Source organism: Muntiacus reevesi, chromosome X (genome assembly GCF_963930625.1).
Source record: "Muntiacus reevesi chromosome X, mMunRee1.1, whole genome shotgun sequence".
Taxonomy (NCBI): Eukaryota; Metazoa; Chordata; class Mammalia; order Artiodactyla; family Cervidae; genus Muntiacus; species Muntiacus reevesi.
Window position 1 is genome coordinate 145134282 of NC_089271.1, and position 8170 is coordinate 145142451.

The following is an 8170-nucleotide window of genomic DNA, read 5'->3' on the forward strand; positions in this document are numbered from 1 at the left end:
CTTGCTGGGTACAGTAATCTAGGTTGTAGATTATTCTCTTTCATTACTTTCATTATGTCCTGCCATTCCCTTCTGGCCTGAAGGGTTTCTATTGATAGATCAGCTGTTATCCTTATGGGAATCCCTTTGTGTGTTATGTGTTGTTTCTCCCTTGCTGCTTTTAGTATTTGTTCTTTGTGTTTGATCTTTGTTAATTTGATTAATATGTGTCTTGGAGTGTTTCGCCTTGGGTTTATCCTGTTTGGGACTCTCTGGGTTTCTTGGACTTGGGTGGCTATTTCCTTCTCCATTTTAGGGAAGTTTACAGCTATTATCTCCTGGAGTATTTTCTCATGGCCTTTCTTTTTGTCTTCTTCTTCTGGGACTCCTATGATTCGAATGTTGGGGCGTTTCACATTGTCCCAGAGGTCCCTGAGGTTGTCCTCATTTCTTTTGATCCTTTTTTCTTTTTTCCTCTCTGCTTCATTTATTTCCACCATTCTATCTTCTACCTCACTTATCCTATCTTCTGTCTCCGTTATTCTACTCTTGGTTCCCTCCAAAGTGTTTTTGATCTCATTCATTGCGTTATTCATTTTTAATTGACTCTCTTTTATTTCTTCTAGGTCTTTATTAAACAATTCTTGCATATTTTCAATCTTTTTCTCCAGGCTATTTATCTGTAATTCCATTTTGTTTTCAAGATTTTGGATCATTTTTATTATCATTATTCTAAATTCTTTTTCAGATAGATTCCCTACCTCCTCCTCTTTTGTTTGACCTGGTGGGCACGTGTCATGTTCCTTTACCTGTTGGGTATTTCTCTGCCTTTTCATCTTGTTTAGATTGCTGTGTCTGGAATGGGCTTTCTGTATTCTGGAGGTCTGTGGTTCCTTTTTATTGTGGAGTTTTTACCCAGTGGGTGGGGTTGGACGGTTGGCTTGTCAAAGTTTCCTAGTTAAGGAAGCTTGTGTCAGTGTTCTGGAGCGTGGAACTTGATTTCTTCTCTTTGAAGAGCAGTGGAGTGCCCAGTAATGAGTTTTGAGATGGGTCTATGTGTTAGGTGTGACTTTGGGCAGTCTGTATGTTGACTTTCAGGGCTATGTTCCTGCGTTGCTGGGGAATTTGTGTGGTATGTCTTGCTCTGAAACTTGTTGGCTCTTGGGTGGTGGTTGGTTTCACTGTAGGTATGGAGGCTTTTGGACGGTCTCTTATTACTTAAAGTTCCATGTAGTCAGGAGTTTTCTGGTGTTCTCAGGTTTTGGGCTTAAATCTCCTGCCTCTGGATTTCAGTTTTATTCTTCCTGTAGTCTCAGGACTTCTCCAACTATACAGCACTGATAATAAAACTTCTAGGTTAATGGCGAAAAGATTCTCCCCCGTTAGGGACTCCCAGAGAGGTTCACAGAGTTACATGAAGAAGAGGACAGGGAGGAGGGAAATAGAGATGAGCAAGAGGAGAAAAAGGGAGACTCAAGAGAAGAGAGACAGATCTACGTAGTCGTCTGTTCCTAGAGTGTTCTCCGTAGCCCAGACACCCACAAAGATTCACAGAAGTGGATTGGGAAGAGAAGGGGAAAGGAGGAAATAGAGGTGTTCTGAGGTAGAAAACAGAGAGTCAAGATTGGGAGAGAATAATCAACACACTCCTGAATAAAAATGGAAACTGAATATTGGATTCTTAAATGTTCACAGTTTATATCATATACTGAAGAACAAAAATTAAAAATCTAGAGTAGAGGTTAGACTCTTAAAAATACTATATTAAAAACAAAAACACCCCCCAAAAAAATTTTAGAAATATATATGAGGTTCGGTTTAAAAATAGGGCTTCTCTTCTTTTTTTTCCTTTCTTCTTTGTAAGGTTATAGTGTATTGAAAATGAATAATTAAGGAGCAGTAGAGGAGTATTAGAGGACTTTAAAAGAAATAAGAGACAACGAAAAATAGAAAATAGAAGAGAAGAAGGGAAAATGAAAAGAAGAGAAAAAAAAAAGAGGAAAAAAAAATTTTCCCTAACTAAAAAAATTGTAAGAATTTATGAAAATGAAGGTTAAGGAGTAATGGGGGAGTAATAGGGAATTTTAAAGGAAAATAAAAAAGAAAAAATAGAAAAAAAAATTTTTTTTTTCATACTTAAAAAAAAAAAAAAGTAAAAATATATCTAGGAATTTCTCTGGAGCTGTTGCAGTCAGTGTGGGTTCGGCTCAGTTTCAGATAGCTCCTCGTTCCAGCTTACACTTCTGGATATCTACAGGCCCCTTGCGGTGTGGTCAGTGTTTCCTACAGGGATTTTAATCTGTTGCACCAGTTCCTTCTGAAGCGGTTCCCTTTGTTTATTTCGCTTCTGCTTGCCGGTCTCTTCAGGGCCTCATTTCCGCCCTGACATAGGCGGGCGGAGGTGGACTCTTATTCAGGTAGCTAGTTCCGTCGCGCTGCAGGGCGGGGCTGGCGCTGCGGGGCGAGGCCAGTGCTGCTCAGACTCCAGCTGCTCTATATGGAGTGCGCCCGCGCTGCGCGCGGTTCCAGCCCTCGGATGTTCCGCAAAAGGTCGGAACAGAAAGCTGCGCCTGCTCTTTGTGCCTTCCCCGTCAGAGCTGTCCAGGCAGCCAGGGGCTTGGCGGTCGCACTCTCCCCTGGTGTGCGCGCCCACTCCCTTCCGTGGTCCCAGTCTCAGATTCCGCCGGCTCCAGTCCGGTGAGTGCGCCTTCTGCCCTCTGCGTCCCCAGCCCCAGTCCCCGCCCGCGCCGGTCGGGTGCCTGCGCCCTGTGTCTCCCCGCGACCCTCCCGGCAGATGTCGATCATCCAGAATCTCGGTCCTTTTGTTCTGCGAACGGCCGGCAGTGTGTTCGGGCCGGTTAATTTTCTCTCTCTTTTGCTCTCCCACAGTTCAAGCTGGCAACTCCCAAAAGCTCCCTCCGATTGTCCTCAGGGTACTCAGGCCCGGACCCTGCCCCAAGTAATGCCGCCCGCTCCTCTCCGTTCCGCCCCCGCTTGCTGGTTGCGGATGCGGGCGTCTGGGGTACTTTTCTGCTGGGAGTTGCTTTTAGGCTCATAATCTGTGGGTTTTATTTATTGTTTCCCTCCCAGTCAGATTCAGACTCCGAGATTCAAACACTTCCCCCAGGCCCGCCAGTGCGAGGGTTTCCCGGTGTCTGGGAACGTCCTCTATTAAGACCCTTCCCGGGACGGATCTCCGTCCTTAGCTCTTATGTCTCACTTTTTATCTTTTATATTTTGTCCTACCTCCTTTCGAAGACAATGGGCTGCTTTCCTGGGCGCCTGATGACCTCAGCTAGCGATCACAAGTTGTTTTGTGAAGTTTGCTCTGTGTTCAGTTATTCTTTTAATGAATTTCTAGGAGAGAAAGTGGTCTCCCCGTCCTACTCCTCCGCCATCTTGGCTCCTCGCTTCTATGGTGTTTTTGATCAGTGATTTTGGCCTGTTGTGTGTGTGTGTGTGTGTGACATTTGTCTGGTTTTGGCATTAGGGTGATGGTGGTCTCATAGAATGAGTTTGGGAGTTTGTCATCCTCTGCAATCTTCTGGAAGAGTTTGAGTAGGATAGGTGTTAGCTCCTCTCTAAATTTTTGGTAGAATTCACCTGTGAAGCTATGTGGTCCTGAACTGTTTGTTGGAAGTTTTTTTTTTATTACAGTTTTGATTTCTGTGCTTGTGATGTGTCTGTTAAGATTTTCTATTCCTGGTTCAGTTTTGGAAGGGTATACTTTTCTAAGAATTCGTCTATTTTTTTCAAGTTGTCCATTTAATTGGCATATAATTGCTCATAGTAGTCTCTTAAGATCTTCTGTGTTTCTGGGTTGTCTGTTGTGATTTCTCCATTTTCATTTCTAATTTTATTGATTTGCTTCTTTTCCCTTTTTTCTTGATGAATCTGGTTAATGGTTTCTCAATTATATTTATCATCTCAAAGAACCAGCTTTTAGTTTTGTTGATCTTTGCTGCAGTCTCCTTCATTTCTTTTTCACTTGTTTCTGCTGATTTTTATGATTTTTTTCCTTCTACTAACTTTGGGGTTCTTCTGTTCTTCTTTTTCTCATTCTTTTAGGTGTAAAGTTAGGTTGTTTATTTGATGTTTCTCTTGTTTCTTGAGATAGGCCTGTATTCCTATGAATCTCCCTCTTAGCACCACTTTTACTGCATCCCATAGGCTTTGGGTTGTGTTTTCATTTTCACTTGTTTCAAGGCATATTTTTATTTTCTTTTTTATTTCTTCTGTTATCTGTTGGTTATTCAGAAGGGTGTTGTTTACCCTCAATATGTTTGTGTTTTTTATAGTTTCTTTCCTGTAATTGACATCTAATGTTACCACATTGTAATCAGAAAAGATGCTTGAAATGATTTCAATTTTTTAGAATTTACCAAGGATAGATTTATGGCCCAGGGTGTGATCTGTCCTGGAGAATGTTCCATGTACACTTGAGAAAAAGGTGAAATCCATTGTTTTGGGGTGACATGCCCTGTAGATATCAATTAGGTCTAACTGGTCCATTCTATCATTTAAAGCTTGTGTTTCCTTGCCAATTTTCTCGTTTGTTGCTCTATCCGTAGTTGTGAGAGGGGTATTTAAGTTCTCCACTATCATTGTGTTACTGTTAATTTCCCCTTTCATACTGTTGGCATTTGCCTTATGTATAGAGGTGCTCCTATGTTGGGTGCATATATATTTATAATTGTTATATTTTCTTTTCGAATTGATCCTTTCATCATTATGTAGTGTCCTTCTTTGTCTTTTATCACGGTCTTTATTTCAAAGTCTATTTTATCTGATATGAGTATTGCTACTCCTGCTTTCTTTTGGCCTATATTTGCATGAAATATCTTTTTCCAGCCCTTCACTTTCAGTCTGTACGTTTCCTTAGGTTTCAGGTGGGTCTCTTGTAGGCAGCATACATAGGGGTCTTGTTTTTGTATCCATTCAGCCAGTCTTTGTCTTTTGGTTGGAGCATTTAACCCAGTTACATTTAAGGTAATTATTTATAAGTATGATCCCATTGCCATTTACTTTATTGTTTTGAGTTCTTTTTTATAAACCTTTTCTGTGTTTCCTGTCTAGAGAACATCCTTTAGCATTTGTTGAAGAGCTGGTTTGGTGGTACTGAATTCTCTCAGCTTTTGCTTGTCTATAAAGCTTTTGAATTCTCCTTCACATCTGAATGAGATCCTTGCTGGGTACAGCAATCTAGGTTGTAGGTTATTCGCTTTCATTACTTTCATTATGTCCTGCCATTCCCTTCTGGCCTGAAGGGTTTCTATTGATAGATCAGCTGTTATCCTTATGGGAATCCCTTTGTGTGTTATGTGTTGTTTCTCCCTTGCTGCTTTTAATATTTGTTCTTTGTGTTTGATCTTTGTTAATTTGATTAATATGTGTCTTGGAGTGTTTCGCCTTGGGTTTATCCTGTTTGGGACTCTCTGGGTTTCTTGGACTTGGGTGGCTATTTCCTTCCACATTTTAGGGAAGTTTTCAGCTATTATCTCCTGGAGTATTTTCTCATGGCCTTTCTTTTTGTCTTCTTCTGGGACTCCTATGATTCGAATGTTGGGGCGTTTCACATTGTCCCAGAGGTCCCTGAGGTTGTCCTCATTTCTTTTGATCCTTTTTTCTTTTTTCCTCTCTGCTTCATTTATTTCCACCATTCTATCTTCTACCTCACTTATCCTATCTTCTGTCTCCGTTATTCTACTCTTGGTTCCCTCCAAAGTGTTTTTGATCTCATTCATTGCGTTATTCATTTTTAATTGACTCTCTTTTATTTCTTCTAGGTCTTTATTAAACATTTCTTGCATCTTCTCAATCTTTGTCTCCAGGCTATTTATCTGTAACTCCATTTTGCTTTCAAGATTTTGGATCATTTTAATTATCATTATTCCAAATTCTTTTTCAGGTAGATTCCTTATGTCCTCTTTTGTTTGACTTGGTGGAGCCCCTACTTCTTAAAAGGCCCTGAAGTCTGACCATGTGCTCCACCCTTTGGGCAGGTTTCCTCATTCACCCATCAAGACAGCTTTGTGAAAAAAACACCATGAGGCCCAGTCACAGATGCCCAAGATCACGGTGACAGAGCCTGGGTCACCTCTGCAAGTAAGTGTCAGGATGGGATGAGGTCCCATCCCTCACTCTCCCTGAGGACACAGAGCAGCCGCCCTTTTAGAAGATGGGCTTTCAGGGCTGGAGAAATGGTCACACGCCCCTGCTGTTGTCCCACAGTACTCACTCACCTACCCCATTGGGAGAGGATGAGGACAGAGGACATGAAATCCTGCCCCTTCTGCCAGCTGACCTTGGTGTCCGGGCCACATGCAATTACTTATCCCTGAAGAGAGGCGTGGGGTCAGGCAGAAGCTCAGGTATTGCCCTTGAGACAGGTGATCTGGAGGGAGGGCAAGTGATATGGGCAGAAGTATTTTAAGGAATTGTATTTTATATTTCATGTCCTTTAATCCTAGCAGCTATTCAAGTTACCCATTATTATGACCATTATTCAGAACAGAGGACTAACTTTGCATGTGTGTGTGCTAAGTTGCTTCAGTTGTGTCTGATTGTTTGCGACCCTATGAACTGTAGCCTGCCAGGCTCCTCTGTTCATGGGATTCTCCACGCAAGAATAGTAGAGTGGGTTGCCATTTCTCTCCTCCAGGGGAATCTTCCCAAGCCAGGGATGGAATCCACGCGCCACGTCTCCTGCATTGCAGGTGGATGCTTTACCACTAAGCCACCAGATAAACAAAAACAAGAATACTGGAGTGGGCTGCTATGCCTTCCTCCAGGACTGACTTTAGGGACTTCAGTTAATCGGGGTACAGCTTTGTTTTCTTCCTGATCAGTAGCTAACTCTGGAATTTCATGATTTTCTTTTCATTTTGCCTTGAAGTCCATAGAGAAGTATAAATGGTTTTGTTAGCCTTTACTCACATAGTTATGGACATTTGGACAGCTTCCTATATTTCCATTTTTCTTTCCTATTTCATGCAATGCTGCAGCAAATATCCTCTTACCAGCTTACTTTTGTACATGTGTAAAAATTTCCCTGCCGTCTTCCCTGGGATGTGATTTCAATACGTTAAATTCTCCTGTAAGGTGTCAGAGCATTTTCATTTCTTACCCCTCTAAACTTTTGTTCATAATATTTACATTTATTTCTGACTGTGTTCTGTTTCCTTGACTTACGCTGAAGTTTAGCCTCTCCAACCTGTCCCACACACACACAAGCCAGTTTTCAAATGTTTGTGAATTTTTTGTTGATTTTTGTTTTTTGTATTTTTCATGTGTCAGATGATAGGTAATGAAAGGATATTTAGATGTTTTCACTAGCACTCCTTAAATTATTAGTGAGTTGGAACATATTTTTGTGATTATTGGCCATTTTAGTTTCTTCATCTGTGAACAGTTTACACACTTTGTCCACTTTGGTATTTTGTTGTAGGAGCTCTCCATGCATTCACTGATCCATGGACTTGTGATTTCAATGCATTTTTATTGAGTGAATATTATTTGCCAGACACTCCAGTGAAAATCCATGTCCTAGAAGATCTCTCTTCTGAGATCTAGATGCTTATATTTATTGAAAGTGTCCACCTGGAGAAAGAAAAGTATTAGTGCCCATCCATACATGCATGATTGTCAAGGAAAACATACTCTATTCAAAACACTTATCCCTAAGCCCTGCACCACCACAGAGTAAAAAGGATGTGGTGTTTTATAAGAGGAGTTCACTGCCTCAGGATTAGCATTTCTGTGATCTTTACAGTTATGGTGGGATATTTTATATATTTGTATATATAAAAACATATAATTCTTAGAAATTAAATATTTCTGAGTTTGCCTTTTCTAATTTATAAAATGTAAACAATTGTTTTGAGGAGCAAAATAAAAAATATGTTGGGTGTCATACACAGCATATTGTACATAGGACACTCAATAGGTGTTAGTTCCCTCCTATCCCATACCCATCCTTCCTTTATAGGGGGGTCCCTTGACATAATCCAAATAGCATTACTCTATGATGACAACTGGAAAGATTAAGCAGAAAAGTATAAGTTTCTATTATACACTAAGTTTCCATTATACACTTCTGTGTCCTATCTCTTCACTGGCGTAACTTGTCAGTTAGTTTAGGAAGAAGGAAACAATCACTGGACTAGCTCTATATGGTTTGAGAAAGAAACCA